Source organism: Elephantulus edwardii, unplaced genomic scaffold (assembly GCF_000299155.1).
Source record: "Elephantulus edwardii isolate Elephantulus edwardi_28Jun2011 unplaced genomic scaffold, EleEdw1.0 scaffold00219, whole genome shotgun sequence".
NCBI classification, from domain to species: Eukaryota; Metazoa; Chordata; class Mammalia; order Macroscelidea; family Macroscelididae; genus Elephantulus; species Elephantulus edwardii.
In genome coordinates, this window is record NW_006399969.1 from 4,464,699 (window position 1) to 4,465,519 (window position 821).

The window sequence follows — 821 nt, forward strand, 5'->3', positions numbered from 1 at the left end:
ATAATTGGAGCCCCCGACATAGCCTTTCCACGAATAAATAACATAAGCTTTTGACTCCTTCCCCCCTCATTCCTCTTACTTCTAGCATCATCCATAGTAGAAGCAGGTGCAGGAACAGGATGAACAGTTTATCCCCCACTAGCCGGGAATCTAGCTCACGCCGGAGCATCAGTAGATATGACAATCTTCTCATTACACTTAGCAGGAGTTTCTTCTATCTTAGGAGCTATTAACTTTATCACCACAATCATTAATATAAAACCCCCAGCTATAACACAATTTCAAACACCATTATTTGTCTGATCTGTTCTAATTACAGCTATCCTTCTTCTACTTTCCTTACCAGTCTTAGCTGCTGGTATCACTATACTACTAACAGACCGAAACTTAAACACCACTTTCTTTGATCCAGCAGGAGGAGGAGACCCTATCCTTTACCAACACCTATTCTGATTTTTTGGCCACCCAGAAGTATACATTCTGATTCTTCCAGGGTTTGGAATAATCTCTCATATTGTCTCCTACTACTCAGGAAAAAAAGAACCATTTGGATACATAGGAATAGTCTGAGCAATAATGTCAATTGGTTTTCTAGGCTTTATTGTATGAGCCCCCCATATATTCACAGTAGGTATAGATGTAGACACTCGAGCATACTTTACCTCAGCTACTATAATTATTGCTATTCCAACAAGAGTAAAAGTATTTCGCTGACTAGCTACCCTCCACGGAGATAACATTAAATGATCCCCTGCTATGCTATGAGCTCTAGGCTTTATTTTCCTATTTACAGTAGGAGGATTAACAGGAATTGTCCTAGC